This window comes from Mytilus galloprovincialis, chromosome 10, assembly GCF_965363235.1.
Source record: "Mytilus galloprovincialis chromosome 10, xbMytGall1.hap1.1, whole genome shotgun sequence".
Classification (NCBI taxonomy): domain Eukaryota; kingdom Metazoa; phylum Mollusca; class Bivalvia; order Mytilida; family Mytilidae; genus Mytilus; species Mytilus galloprovincialis.
In genome coordinates this window covers 83,875,667-83,892,787 of record NC_134847.1, presented here as the reverse complement: position 1 = coordinate 83,892,787, position 17,121 = coordinate 83,875,667, and the positions used below count along the sequence as shown (strand labels likewise).

The 17,121-nt window shown below is 32.6% G+C and overlaps 1 long non-coding RNA gene across 1 annotated transcript; it reads right to left on the bottom strand.

Annotated features, from left to right (window-relative positions):
* Positions 1-10,991: 10,991 nt before the first annotated feature.
* Positions 10,992-16,775, bottom strand: LOC143049400 (uncharacterized). Its single transcript, XR_012970218.1, has 3 exons — positions 16,466-16,775; positions 12,646-12,733; positions 10,992-11,936 (listed from the first exon to the last, which is right to left on the bottom strand). It is a non-coding gene; the product is annotated as an uncharacterized LOC143049400 (long non-coding RNA).
* Between the last annotated feature and the right edge of the window lie 346 nt (positions 16,776-17,121).

Below are 17,121 nucleotides of genomic sequence, written 5' to 3'. Positions count from 1 at the left end.
ATGATTGTATTATACATTGAATCCTGACATAAAAAATATGGCTGATTAACTATACGGGTATATAGATTTACAAATTAAAGTGCACATATGGTCAGTTTTAGTGGATGTGGTCAAATAATTTTGTTGTACAAGTCAACTGGAGGTATCAAAACTACTGAAATTTTGTTACGTATCAGTATTTTAAGTAAAAAGAGGACATGCTGGCACCCTTAATTTAGGTGAACAAAAATTTGTTGTTATTATATTGCAATATTGCTGTCCATTGTCATGATTGTATTATACATTGAACCCTGACATTAAAAATAAGGCTGATTTACTATGCTGGTATATAGATTTACAATTTAAAGTTCACATATGGTCAGTTTTGGTAATGTGGTCAAAAAATTTTGTTGTACAAGTCAGCTGGAGGTATCAAAACTACTGAAATTTTGTTACGTATCAATATTTTGAATAAAATGAGGACATGCTGGTATCCTAAATTTATGCGAACCAACATTTTTTGTTATTATATTGCAATTTTGCTCTCCATTATCATGATTGTATTATACATTGAATCCTGACATCAAAAATGTGGGTGATTTACTATGCGGGTATATAGATTTACAAATTAAAGTGCACATATGGTCAGTTTTGGTGGATGCGGTCAAATAATTTTGTTGTACAAGTCAACTGGAGGTATCAAAACTACTGAAATTTTGTTACGTATCAGTATTTTAAGTAAAAAGAGGACATGCTGGTACCCTTAATTTAGGCGAACAAAAATTTGTTGTTATTATATTGCAATATTCCTGTCCATTGTCATGATTGTATTATACATTGAATCCTGACATTAAAAATAAGGCTGATTAATACTATGGTATATAGATTTACAATTTAAAGTTCACATATGGTCAGTTTTGGTAATGTGGTCAAATAATTTTGTTGTACAAGTCAGCTGGAGGTATCAAAACTACTGAAATTTTGTTACGTATCAATATTTTGAATAAAATGAGGACATGCTGGTATCCTAAATTTATGCGAACCAAAATTTTTTGTTATTATATTGCAATTTTGCTCTCCATTATCATGATTGTATTATACATTGAATCCTGACATCAAAAATGTGGCTGATTTACTATGCGGGTATATAGATTTACAAATTAAAGTGCACATATGGTCAGTTTTGGTGGATGCGGTCAAATAATTTTGTTGTACAAGTCAACTGGAGGTATCAAAACTACTGAAATTTTGTTACGTATCAGTATTTTAAGTAAAAAGAGGACATGCTGGTACCCTTAATTTAGGCAAACAAAAATTTGTTGTTATTATATTGCAATATTGCTGTCCATTGTCATGATTGTATTATACATTGAATCCTGACATTAAAAATAAGGCTGATTAATACTATGCTGGTATATAGATTTACAATTTAAAGTTCACATATGGTCAGTTTTGGTAATGTGGTCAAATAATTTTGTTGTACAAGTCAGCTGGAGGTATCAAAACTACTGAAATTTTGTTACGTATCAATATTTTGAATAAAATGAGGACATGCTGGTATCGCAAATTTATGCGAACCAAAATTTTTTGTTATTATATTGCAATTTTGCTGTCCATTGTCATGATTGTATTATACATTGAATCCTGACATAAAAAATATGGCTGATTAACTATGCGGGTATATAGATTTACAAATTAAAGTGCACATATGGTCAGTTTTGGTGGATGTGGTCAAATAATTTTGTTGTACAAGTCAACTGGAGGTATCAAAACTACTGAAATTTTGTTACGTATCAATATTTTGAATAAAATGAGGACATGCTGGTATCCTAAATTCATGCGAACAAAAATTTGTTGTTATTATATTGCAATATTGCTGTCCATTGTCATGATTGTATTATACATTGAATCCTGACATAAAAAATATGGCTGATTTACTATGCGGGTATATAGATTTACAAATTAAAGTGCATATATGGTCAGTTTTGGTGGATGCGGTCAAATAATTTTGTTGTACAAGTCAACTGGAGGTATCAAAACTACTGAAATTTTGTTACGTATCAGTATTTTAAGGAAAAAGAGGACATGCTGGCACCCTTAATTTAGGCGAACAAAAATTTGTTGTTATTATATTGCAATATTGCTGTCCATTGTCATGATTGTATTATACATTGAATCCTGACATTAAAAATAAGGCTGATTTACTATGCTGGTATATAGATTTACAATTTAAAGTTCACATATGGTCAGTTTTGGTAATGCGGTCAAATAATTTTGTTGTACAAGTCAGCTGGAGGTATCAAAACTACTGAAATTTTGTTAAGTATCAAAATTTTGAATAAAATGAGGACATGCTGGTATCCTAAATTTATGCGAACCAAAATTTTTTGTTATTATATTGCAATTTTGCTGTCCATTGTCAGGATTGTATTATACATTGAATCCTGACATAAAAAATATTGCTGATTTACTATGCGGGTATATAGATTTACAAATTAAAGTGCATATATGGTCAGTTTTGGTGGATGCGGTCAAATAATTTTGTTGTACAAGTCAACTGGAGGCATCAAAACTACTGAAATTTTGTTACGTATCAGTATTTTGAGTAAAAAGAAGACATGCTGGCACCCTTAATTTAGGCGAACAAAAATTTGTAGTCATTATTTAAATGAATTAAACTATTGCTGATTGTGGCTGCATAGTTCAAGGATGTATAACTAACAAGGACGTATACACCTAACATCAAATATACTTCTTTTCAAAAATATACATAATATGATTGAATTTGATCTCGGAATATATATATATATATATATTCAGTGCCTGTTATCATTGTAACCGAGATCGTTTTTATAATAGATAGATTGTCAGATCACAGATAAATTTGTGTTACGTTCTGTGCGTACTTATTTTCAATTATTTGTGTTTAATCCTGTTCATAAAACGGAAGTATTAATTTTCAAATAACTTTATTTTCGATGTTTATACTACGAAACAAAGATATTAAAAATATATTTTTTTAAATCAACGAAGAGCGGTCCTGGTTACAAGTTAACTTAGTGTTGACCAGACCAGTCAAAAGTTAACTTGGGAACAGGTCTGGTTTTGATCGGATTTGTTCAAGCAGAAGTTAACTTTGTGGCAGGACCGGTTTCCAAGTTAGCATATGTTAACTTTATGACAGGACTGGTTCCGAAGTTAACTTATGTTAACTTATGACATGACTGGTTCGAAGTTAACTTATATCAATAGCGGACCTGTTTCCAAGTTAACTTTTTGGCAGACATAAAAACAGTCCTAGGTCCAAGTCCGCTTTTCAAGTTAACTAGATTTTGGTCCTAGGACTGGTCAGAGCAGTCCTATATTCGGTCACAGGTTAACTTTTACCAGTCCAAATGACTGGTTATCAAGTTAACTTGCTGTACAGGTTAGGAGTGCACCCATCTGTATCTATATTGGTATAACCAAACATAGGACCTGGTCCGAGTACACAGTTATCGTCCTTTGATTTTCGTTGTCCACGAATATAGTCCTTAGTGTGGACAGTGTGTTACTTGCCAATTTTTGTTATACCCCTTCCAAATTTATTTCTCCATGTTTTATGCCTCATATAGCAAGTTGGGGGGTGAAATGACACTGTAAAAAAAGTTGGGTCATAAATATTAATGTAAAGTAGTGATTAGGTCCAGCTGAAAAAGGTCAAAAATTAGCACTTCGGAAGCTGTCAAAAGATTTCAAGACCCCCTTAACATAAGATTGTCCATATTTTGAGTTAGAGCTGATGAAGTTTTCTATAATTTTGATATAATTTGTCCCAAAAGTAGTACAACACACTGTAAAAATATTATTGAGAAAGCGCAGGTGGGTTTTTTTTAATTTTCATTTATTGTCTAAAAGAAATGCACTACGAAATAACTGTGTACTCGGACCTAAGAGGTGAAATCAGGAAATATAGAATCTGTACTTTGGCAACTTCCCTGAATGATTTGATGGTGCCAATTTGTCAAATAGCATAAAACTAAAGGATTTAAACTTTTATTTGATAGAATTTCTGCAAAAATGACCAATTTTGGCATTATATGGTCAAAATAAGCATTTCATAGCTTTTTCAATTTTGATGCATAAGTGGCATTCTGACTTTCTATCTGACATGTTTTCATGTGTCAATTTTTGTGTTTCTATGCTTTAATCCAGTTTTATTACTCATTTGAGAACTCTGAATCTACAGAAAAGAAGATTATCTCAGAAAATATGAGCAAAATGTGTTGTATAAATGACCCTCGTCTAACGCCCTGTTTGGATCAAGTTAAATGTGAGGAGCATGGCACATAAAAGTTGAAGTCCATAATAAATATCTCAATAAATTTGTATAAAAAGCACTTAACAATGTCTTTTGTACCTGTTTCATTTCACATAATATCTTTCTTTACCTCTGTAGGATAGCATGTGGTTCAAATATAAGCCTATTGAGACTAAAATTGCATGCAAGTTTTTCACTAAAAAGTGAAAAATCTTTGTATCAGACCATACTGTCTACTAAAAAAGTTGAATGTAAGAGCCTTTTTGTGCTCAGATTTATTGTATCATGTCACCTGAGTATAGAATTGATAGAAAAGACACAAATTTTTATTTCCTATAACTTCAATATGCATTTTTAAATGTAAATATGTGCTACGGCCTAAATTGACCCTAAATTAATTTTAGTCTTACTTGGCCTAAGACCCTTTTAAACTAATATGATATGTTATTTGTAAGTTTTCTTTCCATTTAAAGTACATTAAGTACATATGTAAGGATTATTTATAATCAAAAAGCTTCACAAACTTAAAATTGCTGGAAAATATTACATCTTCATGTAAGGCCCGCTTCATTGGAAAACCTCCATTTTTAGGCACAGGCTCATATAAATTTGACTTTTGAAAAATTATGCTAAGTCTGATATAACAAATGAGTACTCTATTGCTTTAAATACATGATATATTATATATTAAGGCATTTTAAAAGTATTTTTTTGCAATATTTAAATTTTATAAGCCCCAAATGTTGATAGTTGAAATTTCTCAATTTTAACGTCTAAATTTAACACGCAAAGTTGAATATAGAATTAATCATATTGTCTATAATATATATCCTATTGCTATGAAACTTTGTAAGCAGTCTTGTAATATATTAAGCTTTAGTCATACCAAGTTTTATTAAGATTGGTCAACTTTTTCTATCCTATTAGGTCCGAATACACAGTTATCGTCCTTTGATTTTCGTTGTCCACGAATATAGTCCTTAGTGTGGACAGTGTGTTACTTGCCAATTTTTGTTATACCCCTTCCAAATTTATTTCTCCATGTTTTATGCCTCATATAGCAAGTTGGGGGGTGAAATGACACTGTAAAAAAAGTTGGGTCATAAATATTAATGTAAAGTAGTGATTAGGTCCAGCTGAAAAAGGTCAAAAATTAGCACTTCGGAAGCTGTCAAAAGATTTCAAGACCCCCTTAACATAAGATTGTCCATATTTTGAGTTAGAGCTGATGAAGTTTTCTATAATTTTGATATAATTTGTCCCAAAAGTAGTACAACACACTGTAAAAATATTATTGAGAAAGCGCAGGTGGGTTTTTTTTAATTTTCATTTATTGTCTAAAAGAAATGCACTACGAAATAACTGTGTACTCGGACCACCTTTAAATTTATTTATTGACAATACATATTGATAGGTATCATAGTTCTGTTCCTTGTTAGAACAAAACAAAACTAATGCATAAATCGCCAAGGTATATTTTATATATTTCCCATAAGGTGGGTGGTGTAATGACATCATAGAGCTTTATGTGGTTTTATTTTAGTCAGCGTATAGCAAAAATTAAACTACTGGTGTTTCGAAAACAATTTGAATATTTGAATATTTCCGGCAAAACAAACAGTTGTCTTGATGGTTTTACATCTCACTATTTTTTTTATTATTTGTGTATTTACATTGTGTCATAGATCACATTTATTCGTTCAGTGTATGTTTACTTCAATTTGTTGATAAGTTTGTTTGATTGAAATAAGCCATTACAATTGATATTTTATATTGTGTATTTCTTTGTTCTTTTATTATAGCAAGGGTGAAAGTTGGAGCCTGTTAAAACGTTAAGATGAAAGTTGGAGCCTGCAAATAGTTAGCAATAAAAGGCCCCGAAATCAGAAATGTGAAACAATTCAAACAAGAAAACTAACAACCTACTTAATGTACAAAATAAGCGGGGTTGAACATGTAAGCGGGATTCCAACCTTCCCTTCACCTGGGACAGTGGTGAAACAGTACAAGCCTGTCATTCTGTGATTGTTGTTAGTTCATGTCTTTCAAACTTGTTTTCTTTATAATGCCTGTTATTTATCTCAAATTGAATTGTTTAATATTTTCATGCCGGGGCCTTTCAACAATTACCATGCGGTATGGTTTTTTCTCATTGTTGAATACTCTTCTGTTGCTTTAATCCATAGATCTTTGGTATATATGTGTCACATTTACAGTCATACCACATCTCCTTACTTCTTTTTTTTTTCACTTTTGTCATGATATAAACTTTTCTAGTTGACATGATGCTCATTTAAATGTTAGCAACTGTTTCAATGTCTTTTTAGTAGACCGATTTAGTCTGCCATCTACTGATCAATTAGGGGTGATTTATGAAATATACACATCTATGAATATGCTTTCCCAAAAAAAATATTTGAAAGCAGGGGTTTTATTTGATATTAGAAGGACAGTGCAGAGTTGAAAATTCGTGATAATCAAAAGCACGCTATTGAGGTAAAGTATTTAACTAATTTTTAAAAGTACCAAAAATATTAACTCAATAATTGTCCTTATTTATAACAACAGTTAATGACAATAAGTTCATTATGTGTGGAAAGTTAATTCGTAAACAGATAAGAAAGATAATTAGAAGAACACTTACCAGTAGCTGTGATGAAACAACAATAAAGGTTTGCTTTTTTGTTTAGGTAGCTTATACATATATTAGAAACCTTAAAATGATTAGTAGATATCTTATTGTAACAAAACATGTGTTCTAGAGAAATCTTTATGTAGTGGGATTGCATTCAATTTTTTTCATTGAGTTTGTTTGTTGAATCCTCTACAATTCATTATAATTCGTTCATGCTTTATTTGACCAGACATGGAAACACAATAGTAAAATACAGGTTCAGTTTGACAAACACTTGTGGAATAATGTTTGAAAGCGAGACGGGAACACTATTCTGATGTTTGATAGTCTACGATTTTAAAGATTTCACGGTTGAGGAAGAGAAATGAGTTATAATAGTGTCATACTGTTTATATTTTCATTCTTAAGAACCGAGGTCATGTTATATGGGATAACTTCCGAGACAGTACATCTTTATTATTCGTTTATATATCAGATATGAGGCACAACAAATATACACGTTTGATATTCTGTTTTATGAAACAAAACTGGACAAACTACTTACATTTGTTTCTCAGTTTTGAATGAAGAATACTGCTGTAAAATGTTGAAAAATCAAATGTTTTAATATAATATCTAGACAAATGAGTCTAAGAAATTATGTACTCTAGAAGATCTTTGAAATTTTATATATTATTTTACTGTAGTACTTTGGTATCGTCCGCCTCTCTTTTACATGATACATGAATAGGTTGTGGGTTGAGCGCATGTAACACGGGTTAAAACCAAACACTGTTTTTCCCTGCCCCACGTCAGGCTAGTTGGACAGTGTAATGTTCGTAATCGGTTTCCTCTTATTTTGTGCGTTAAATAAGGACAGTTGTAATTTTTTTTTACCGTTAGCTGTTCAAGAAAACGTATGATCATTTATATGATTTACCTGTCTGTATATGATTGTCCTGCATTGAAACGTCTTTTCAGAGTGGGTAAGTATACTATTTCAACCTCAATGGACTAAGTTATGAGTTGTTTTAGCGGAACAAATAACCCCAAGATTTTGCAATCGTTAGCCTTGTCGAATGTGTCTGTTCTATTTTTTGTTTAGTATGGGGTCAGTAATTTCCATATGGGGATTCGAGCTTAGCTCTCAACCGATATGGAAATTACTGACACTATATATGCCGTATCATGTCACTAGTACACTATGTAACTAATATATAATTCTGTTGGCTATCGAATATAATTAAAAAATCCAATTGCTCTTTTGTTGTCTATGCAGGTAATCAAAACAGAAGTTTTCTTAATGTATGTTTTATTAGTAAAAACCAAGAAATAATGTCTTTTTATGATTGCTTGTTTTCCATCTTTAGTTTTCCTGTTTTGTTTACAACAGCATATCCTGGAGACAGTGAAGACTTTGTGTTATTGGTATGTTCTGTGACACGTCTTTTTGTCTACAGCTGCATATGTATTACAGTTTGGCGAAATACTCTGATCTTGCGATCTCTTTATTCTCAAAATTTCCATATCCCAGTACTTTTTGAGCATTTTTGACGACTTCGTGTGTATGGACCGTATTAAACGAAGTGCAGGCTATATCATCAACAGTAGGATTCTGATGTTCAGTAGTTGTCGTTTGCTGATGTGATTTAAAAGTGTTTCTCGTTTCTCTTTTTTAATGTAGATAAGACCGTTAGTTTCCCGTTTGAATGGTTTTACACCTGTCATTTGGGTCATTTATAGCTAGCTGTTCGGTGTGGGCCAAGGCTACCTTTTATGATATATTTTACAAATTGTAACTTGGACGGAGAGTATTTATTAGCACTTATACCACATATACTTTTATCTTATCTCCTATACATTTCTAGGAATGTGATTGGTTAAATGCGCCCTCGTGGAGACCGTGTATATTTGATATTAGTAAGAATGGAGGCGGGGCTTATCTCATACAAGGTTAGTAGTGGTGTTACGTCTCTTTATGTTCCATATAAGGTAGTAGGGAGGCGGGGCTTATTTCGTACACTGTTAGTAGTGGTGCTACGTCCCTTTATAAAAACAAAACGGCACTGAGAAAAAAACGTCAAGGTTTCAACAGACGAAGAAATTGATGATTCAGATTGAAATAAATTCCTGAAACACATCTAAACCGTACAAGTTGTTATTGTTGGTATCTGTTTTAGTAAGATCAATGGAAGTAGTTTCTACATGCTAACTGTATTGAAGAATTGCTCATTTTGATAGGTCTAAATTTCACACGTTAAGATAGTCGGTAATATAAATTCGTTCGCTCTCACCTCATATGGAATTTACTGACCCCATATATACCGTATTAAAAGAGGGACGAAAGATACCAAAGGGACAGGCAAACTCATAAATCTAAAACAAACTGACAACACCATGGCTAAAAATGAAAAAGACAAACAGAAAAACAATAGTACACATGACACAACATAGAAAACTGAAGAATAAACAACACGAACCCCACCAAAAACTAGGGGTGATCTCAGGTGCTCCGGAAGGGTAAGCAGATCCTGCTCCACATGTGGCACCCGTCGTGTTGCTTTTGTGATTACAAATCCGGTAAATAGTCTAATTCGGTAGGTCACATTCATGAGAGGGAAAAGGATTGTAGTTACGACGTAAGGAACATATCCGATATCATTTGTGAAACGGTTATTCCATAACGGTCAACCAACTCGTGATGGCGTCCGTAAAATTTACGAAGGGATGATTTCAACTTCACCATTTGGAACTCTTTGTTTAATAGCTTCCTTGTGAGCAGTTACCCTCTATCAAGAAAATCATGATAGGAAATGCAAGCACGGGAATATCGTATCAATTGGGAGATATATATATACCCCGTATGCAGGTGCTACTGGAATGTTGCTACTTAGAAATGGAAAGTTCACAATTGGAAAGCTGAAATCATCTCTTTTGTCGTAAAGTTTTGTTTTCAACCGACCCTCATTGTCAATTTCTAGATGTAAGTCAAGATATGAAGCTGACTTAACTGTATCTGTAGTATCCTTTATCTCCAATTCGATGGGATAGATGCGTTCCACATAGTCACCAAATTTTGAATTGCTTAGTGAAAGAACGTCATCTATATAGCGGAAAGTAAAGTTAAAGGATATTGCTAACTTCTTATCTTTCTTCCTAAGAAGTTCCTGCATGAGGTCAGCCTCATAATAATAAAGAAACAAGTCGGCAAATAGAGGGGCACAGTTTGTTCCCATTGGGATGCCGACAGTCTGTTGAAAAACACGTCCTCCGAACGTTACAAATATGTTGTCAATCAAGAAATCAAGTATCTTGATAATATCGGTTTCAGAGAATTTTTTGTTTGAATCAGAGTGATTCTTTACAAAGTATGATTTATCCCTCCCTAAGACAAGATACTTAGTCACTAGCACACTTAAGATATTAAGTCACTAGCACACTATGTAACTTATAATATCTATATAGACCAAAAAACAGCAAAAAAAATATTCAAGTGTTCCGTAAACAGGAAGTTGTCGAGTGATGAATCTGAAAACGCATCACACGGTATAGCTGACTTATATTAACCCTGAAACCAAATTTCAGAATTTTTTGTATTGCAGTTTTTGAGAAAAAATGTGACGAAAATTTTCAACTTGGCTATCACGTTACATTGTGTAAAAATATGCAAGTGTTCGGTAAAGACAGGAAGCTGTCGGGTGATGAATCTAAACACGCATCACACGGTATAGCTAACTTATATAAACCCTGCAACCAAATTTCAGAAATCCTTGTACTGTAGTTCCTGAGAAAAATGTGACAAAAATCTTCAACTTGACTATCATGTGTAAAATCATACAAGTGTTCAGTAAAAAGGAAGTTGTCGAGTGATGAATCTGAAAATGTATCACACAGTATGATTGACTTATATAAACGCTGAAACCAAGTTTCAGAAATCCTTGAATTGTAGTTCCTGAGAAAAATGCGACGAAAAATATTAATGGGACGGACGGACTGACAGACTGACGGATGGAAGGACAGACAGAAGTAAAACAGTATACCCCCTTTTTCAAAGCGGGAGTATAATGAAAGACAAGAATATGCACAGAGCCACGTCACTTGTATAAAACAAAAACACAAAAAAGGCTTATAGACAATGCACATAAGCAAAAGTGAAGACAAGAATACACAAATTATTATAGAACAATAACACAATGTATAAGTACAGAGTCACGTCCAATGAATATTGCAAAAAAAAAACTACATTTTGTTAAACTTTTGAGTCGATGGATTATTTAATTGAAATATTCCAAACATCTTTTCTAATTGATTCGAATTATAGTATTTACAATACCTCCAACAGTTTTATAACTGTATTGCAGTGGAATTAAGGACTTTGTACGTCGTCACATTGATATAAAAGGCTTAGGGGTCAACTATCATATAACATAACACTCTGTTGCCAAATCAAAAATTAATTAAATCTACTTGCATTTGATTTCACTATAGTTAATTAAAAAAAGAAGTGTTCTTAATGTATGTTTCATCAGTAGTAAACAAACAGTGTCCTATTATGATTGCTTGTTTTCAATCTTTAGTTTTCCTGTTTTGTCTACAACAGCATATACTGGAGACAGTGCAGCCTTTTGGTTACTATCATGTCCTATGAAACGTCTTTTATCTACAACTGCATATGTATTACCGTTTCCTTCTTGTGAAATATTCTGCTCTCTTTTTGTGATTTCTTTTTTCTCAAAGTTTTTATATCCTAGTCCTTTATGAACATTTTTGACGACTTCGTGTGTAGGTACCGTATTAAACGAAGAGCATGCTACATCATCAACAGTACTATAATTCATATCGTGATCCGAAACATTCTGATGTATAGGTTCTTGGTTGTTGTCCACAGTGTGATAATCGCCTTCTAGCACATCTTGTTGGTCAGCTGATACATATAACATGTTGTTTTTTAATCCGTTGTAATCAGGATCATCTTGTTCATGTGTATGCGTTGTGTCTGTTTTACTCGTTTCCAGTGTCTTTTTGCTTTTGTCTGACAATTTCCTAGAAAGACATGAACATTTAATACATACATGTTATTGAATATCAATAATGTGGTCATTTTTATAAATTTCCTGTTTACAAAAGTTTAATTTTTTTGAAAAACTAAGGATTTTCTTATTCCAGGCATAGATTTCCTTAGCCGTATTTGGCACAACTTTTTGGAATTTTGGATCCTCAATGCTCTTCAACTTTGTAATTGTTTGGCTTTATAAATATTTTGATATGAGCGTCACTGATGAGTCTTATGTAGACGAAACGCGCGTCTGGCGTCCTAAATTATAATCCTGGTACCTTTGATAACTAATTATACTTATTGAAAAATTGGTGGTTAAATAAAGGTTACATATTTTAGGGTATTATTGTATCAATCTAGATCATCCCTAAATCAAAGTTGAGTTGACATTTGACAGATTGGCTATTAGTGTAATGTACTTGTTGGTAATTTTTCCCTTCCACAGTTTTGTTTCTAATACATCAATGACTTTCAAATATTCGACTTTGAATTTCCGGATGAACGTAAATCCAGAAAAGCGCTTCAAACGTATGAACTCTCAAAAAACATTCTTACATACAATAATAAATGGACGTTACAAACCAGTTCTTTGGGAAGACATATAAAGGGAATGTTTACTACTTTATTATCGACACAATTCATACAAGAAATATTTAAAAAAGGGATTAAATAAATGATTAGATATTTAGCATTTACCTTCGGTAGAATATATTCACTAAAACCACTGCTAGTATCAATAGCACACCAGCACTCATTCCAATAGCTATGTATAGTGTTGATTCATCTGAAAAGAAACAGTAAAATGTAGAATTTAGTTAATTAGTTTGACATAATGCTGTATTTATATCTCTAAAAAGTGTCAATGTTGTACATTACATATTTAAGATAAATAAAAGGCACAATAATTATAATGATAATGTATGGAAAAAGTTAGTCAAAATGAAATACTACGATGGCGTTCATTTATACTCCCCAAGCAGGATGCAGACAGGTAGCAATTACACAATGTTGTACTTGTAACCAAAATCTCCTATTCAATTTTTCCTTGTGTTTTTTTTTTTTTTGCAATTTTGCAATTTTGTTTTTTTTCATGTACTTTTCATAACTCGTTCTAATTAAATTTTTATTATGAATTCAAAGGTTCTTCACTTAAATAAAGATAAGAAGTGTGATTGACAATAATACTTTCTCCAACATACCGACTGGGTGATGAAAATGTATGTTCAATCAACAGAGACAAAAAGATGAACAAACAAAAAGTCAAATGACAGTACCAAATTTAAGGACTACAAACAAGCTAAAGATGACAATTACCTTTCTCTTTAAAATTTTCAATCAAGCGGTTTTGATTAGTTATCAAAGGTACCAGGCTTATAATGTGATACACCAGACGCGCGTTTGGTCAAAAATACCTGCCTAGGATAAGAACATCCTTAGTATTTTGAATAATTCACATTTTTGCGAACAGTTAATTTATCAAATTGACCATATAATTGATATTCATGAAAACACCGAAGTGCTGACTTCTGGGCTGGTGATACCCTCGGGGACGAAACGTCCACCAGCATTGACATCAACCCAGTGGTGTAAATAGTTATCAACGGTACCAGGCTTATAATGTGATACGCGTTTGGTCAACATAAGACTCATCAGTGACGCTTAGATAAAAAAAAAGTTAGAAATCCAAACAAGTATAAAGTTGAAGAGCATTTAGGACCCAAAATTCCAAAAACAATTGAGCCAAATACGGCTAAGGTCATCTATGTCTAGGAGAATAAAATCCTTAGTATTTCGAATAATTCATATTTTTGCGAACAGTAAATTTTATAGAATTGACCATAAAATTGATATTCATGTCAACACCGAAGTGCTGACTACTGGGCTTGTGATACCATCGGGAACGAAACGTTCACTAGCAGTGACATCGACCCAAGGGGTGTAAATAATTATAAAGATATCAGGCTTATAATTTGATACGTCAACGATATATCGGCTTTTAACCTAATGAAGGATACAACTTGTACCTCTATTTTGTCTTCTATATGCACTTCAGTTAATACGTAGGTGATTTCATACGCAACATTTTACTTTTGATTAGGTCTTTTAGAGCTGGTGTTTGTACAGTTATATTGCCTAATTGATTTTGAACATTGCATCCATGGTTGCTACATTACTATCAACGACTTGTTACTTGAATTTTAATAATTTATTTGAACATCCTGACCGCGAACAAAGCACAAAAGTCCACCTACAGTTTCTGTGGATGTCTGTTGCTCAGTCTTGCTTTTTATTGTAATGTTTTGTTTATCTTAACGTCGTTTTTATTATCCCAGGCATATATAACTTTAGCCTGATATGGCACAACTTTTTTTGGAATTTTGGGTCATCAATGCTCTCTAACTTTATACCTTCTTGTAATTTTGATCTGAGCGTCATTGATGAGTCTTACATAGATGAAACGCGAATCTGGCGTATTTGTATTTCTCTGTCTTGAATGTTCTTAAATTTATTTGTTACTGCAGTCCTGTCATGCAATGTTGTCCTTTTAGTGTTATATTTATCTTTTTATAAGAGTGCGAGGTTTCGCTTGCCACAATACCAGGTTCATCAAAACATATTTTTCCTCAAAACGTCCGGTCCCAATTCAGGAAAATGGCAGTTGTTATCTTATAGTTTGTTTCTGTGTGTGTTTCATTGTTGTTTAGCTTTGTGTTGCACTTTTGTGTTTCTTGAGTTGATGGGTTTCCGTTAGTCTAAATTTGTAACCCGGATTTGTTTTCTCTCAATCAATTTATGACTTACGAACAGCGGCATACTCTTGTTGCCTTTATTCTTACCTCACCTGGCCCGAAGAGCCAAGTGAGCTTTTATCATCACTTGGCGTCCGTCGTCGTTAACTTTTATAAAAATCTTCTCCTCTGAAACTACTTGGCCAAATTTAACCAAACTTGGTCACAATCATTATTGGAGTATCTAGTTTAAAAAATGTGTCCGGTCACCCGGCCAACCGACCAAGATGGCCACCTTGGCTAAAAATATAACATAGGGGTAAAATGTAGATTTTGGCTTATAACTCTGAAACCAAAAAATTTAGAGCAAATCTGACAGGTAGTTAAATTGTCTATCAAGTAAAGATCTATCTGCCCTGAAATGTTCAGATACATTGGACAACCGGTTGTTGGGTTGCTGCCCCTGAATTGGTAATTTTAAGGACATTTTGCCGTTTTTGTGTTATTATTTTGAATACTATTATAGATAGATATAAACTGTAAACAGCAATAATGTTCAGCAAAGTAAGATCTACAAATAAGTCAACATTACAAAAATGGTCAGTTAACTCCTTAAGGAGTAATATGGCCCTATATAGTAATTTTTTACCAATTTTTCGTAAATTTGTGTGATCTTTTACAAACCTCTTCTCCTCTGAAACTACTGAGCAAAATCTAACCAAACTTGGCCACAATTATCATTGGAGTATCTAGTTTAAAAAATATGTCCGGTGACACGGCTTACCAACCAAGATGGCCGCAATAGATAAAAATAGAACATAGGGGTAAAATGTAGATTTTGGCTTATAACTCTGAAACCAAAGCAAATCTGACAAGGGGTTAAATTGTTTATTAAGTCAATCACTATTTGCCCTGAAATTTTCAGATGAATAGGGCAACAGGTTGTTGGGTTTCTGCCCCCAAATTGGTAATTTTTAAAGAAATGTTGCCGTTTTTGGTTGTTATATTGAATGCTATTATAACATGTATAGATAGAGATAAACTGTAAACAGCAATAATGTTCAGCAAAGTTAGATCTACAAAAAAGTTAACATTACCAATAAAGAGCCATTACCCCTTTAAGGAGTAATGGCCCTTTATAGTCACTTTGTAACAATTTTTTGTAAAAAAATATTTTCCTCTGTATCTAAAGGGTCAAGTTTATTATAGATAGAGAAAGTTTTAAGTAGCAAGAATGTTCAGTAGAGTAAGATCTACAAACACATCACCATCATCAAAACACAATTTTGTCATGAATCCATCTGTGTCCTTTGTTTAATACATGTATGCACATCCACCAAGGTGAGCGACACAGGCTCTTCAGAGCCTCTAGTTATGTTTTATTAACCCTCCTTTGTGCGTCGAAAAAAGGTTTAAACAATATACCCGAGTCAACAAAATGTGTTGGTAGACAAATTCATATAAGATTTTTTTAATTACTTAGTCTACAATACATGCACAGTTCATCTAAAAAAATACGTTATATCAGTTAAGGTAAGAACAAATATTTGAAGTTGTGCACTGTTTTCATCAGACACCACATGTAAACAAAAAAATAACGGTCTCTTCAGTAAACGTAAAGTTGAAAGCTTTCGTTGGATTCAAATTGCCCTTTCTTTTACTTTTTTTCTTATGGTTAAAATGTCTTGCTCAGAGTTGCATCTTATGTTATACAAAATCACAACTATAGACGATACATAAACATGTGCTTATAACACAAAAGAAATTAGTATATGCATGAGGATTACCTTTTTTCGTACTGGAAGAATGATCTGGAGACTGTGTTGTTGTTAAGTTCATGGGTGGTATTCTACCAGGTACATCACAGACAATCTTAAGGGTGCCATTTTGACCATTTACATGTACTGAAATGACATAATGATTTAAAGGACTTCCTACTAACTTTTTTTTTATTTGTTTGAATTTTCGCAATACCATTTGTAAAATCACAAGCAAATTGTAAAAATAAATTGCAACCGAAATATAATGAATCATCTCTACCAATGTGTCTAGAATTTCCAAGCTACAGTATTATATTTTGTTATATTGAAACTTCTTTATTTTCATCTTATCATAATACATTGGAATGTTTTTCGTTCTAAAAACAGTTGTCTTATTCCTAGTACCTTCATGTTTTGAAAATAAAAATTTGTTACACAGTTTGTTTTATAACTAGCTTAACCTCCAACAGTTGATTTTAATTTCATTATGTACACAACATAGATGAATAAACCCCTTTTTGTTTTCATGACAATAATTTGAATCCAGCAGCCAAATAACTGATTTACAAATCTCAATAAGCATATAAAAAAAATATGACAAAGACACAAACAATAAGTGGTTGCATTTGAGAATAATGATGTAAATGATATTTTTAACAATAATTATTTTTTTCTTGTCAAGC